Here is a 2,179-nt window from a genome sequence, read left to right on the forward strand (position 1 = left end):
TTCAAAGTAATGGCTTATACATATGGATAAAGCTTTAGAATCATATACCTCACTAGTTATTGTATGCTGGACTAAGAGCTAATACTCTTAGTCATACTCCTTGGCTGATGAATATTATTGTTTTTTGGTTCACCTTCAAGCTTAGAACCATGCCATTATCCATCCACATGGACATAACTTGTTTAATGCAAGTGACAAGGATAGCAACTAGATGCTGGTGTAGACGCTCACAACATAAGTATGATTATTCAATTCTCACTAATAATTTGCTTATTTGGTTTTGCATGAAAGAGGCAATATCACACCTTCATGAAAATGGCTTACAACATCAAGTCATGGCCTTTTTTTGAGTTCTATGGTTGTAGAAGTTGAACTATTGTATAATGTATTGTACAACTATGAATATATTAAATTTCCAAGTATTCTTATATTATTTTTGTTTTTCAAACTTTAGAACTATGCTCTATTGAAACACTCACTCTTGAGCATAGTGCTTTGACAACTCTCCTCTATCATTTTTATCAATCAATAATTTTTATTAAAACTTTTGTTTTTGGGAATTCCTCTTTCTACATTGTTGACTCTTCTATTGGCTTCTTCTTTCTTAACATAACGGGTGGCACTCTGAATTGCTAGCCTCCACCTTTAATCTTTGTTCAAGGTTTATTAACTTGCATTACTGCTAGTGAGTTCCATCAAGCCTTGATCAAGTTGGATCAAACCACCCTTAACAACCATCTAGAGATTGACAATTTACCACTATTCCAACTAGATTTGGCCAATTTGTTGAAGATCTATACGATGTGCTGCTTAAAACATCCTTAGTAGCAGCATAATTTACTGGTCCATTGAGATGATTTTCTAGGAAATGTCTCCTAGTACTCTTTCAAATAACATGAGGATTGCTACCTAGACTCTCTTAAGTCCACATTGCAATGAAAGGTTTTGGCCATTCCCATGGGAATCAACCTAAATTTTGATTTTTAAGTAAGCTAAGGTCTTCTATTTAGGGTGAACAAGCATCGGTCTTTGAGCAAGTGCTTGTGCTAGATTCCTCAAATTGAAGTTGACTTTTATCACACTTGGTTCAAGGCAAGTGAGAAACAAGTGGGAGTATGAGTATGTCGACCCCTCTACCTGTAAGGAAAAGTTTCACTCCATTCTCCTAAAACGATATGGAGTCAAGGTTCTAGTTGATTCTAGGAGTAAATTTTTCCTATACTCTAATGCATCAAATTGGTAAGAAGCTATTGGCTTACTAAGACTACATTTCCTTAAGATGTATTCATTAGAAATTACGCCCTCTCACTTCCCTCGATTGGGTAGTTTTAGTTGTCTACTTACCTAACACATTTAAGTTGAACATATAAAATCAGCTTCCATAATTAATCCTTTTGATCACAGTGTTTGTTCACATAATTTAAATCACAACACACAAAAAATAAAAACAATCCTTTTGAAATATATCTTTTTTATTTAATTAAAAATATTATACAAATATTCACCTCCCAATCATATGGAAGTTTTCTATCTATAACTAGTATTGGGACTTGGGCAATTCTTAGGACTCCAAGAGTTTACCATCCATAGTCCCCTTGGTACCCTCGACTCCTCTTGCCCAAGGATCCCCCCTATGGAGCAATCTCTCACTATATGGGGGGGGGGGGGGTCGGGTCTAAAACTCTCTAAGGCAGCAATTAATTTCCCTTGGAAAATGGACCCACAACTAGCCTTGGGGAAGGCCTAGTGCATTTTTCTTTTTATCTTATTGCAGACTTAGTATATTAGGATTTTTAATTCAATTCAATCAACTTCCTTAGTGCATTAAGTTAAACTTGTATATTGCTACAAGAACAGGTAATTCTACTTCAAGCAATATTCCTAACAAATAGAGAGGAATTGAGTAAGATCTTAACTTAGAGGCAATTCTTTCTGACTTGGCCCTCTTTTTAAATTCTAGATATTTTTTAGTGTTCCTTTAGATTTTTCTTTTCTAAGTCCCATTTTTGAGATCTAAATTTCAATTAATTTTCCTTCATTGGGTCTTTTCTTAGTTATCGTTAGTCTTTACTCATAATTTTTTATCATAACCCTTGTCAAAAATTGGTCACTTAACCTCATTACGAATCTAGAATTTACAATAATTTGTGAGGATTAATAGGATCTTGGAATCATGATA

This window comes from Lygodium microphyllum, chromosome 6 (genome assembly GCF_053477565.2).
Source record: "Lygodium microphyllum isolate KBCC chromosome 6, Lygodium_microphyllum_v1.1.10, whole genome shotgun sequence".
In the NCBI taxonomy this organism is placed as follows: Eukaryota; Viridiplantae; Streptophyta; class Polypodiopsida; order Schizaeales; family Lygodiaceae; genus Lygodium; species Lygodium microphyllum.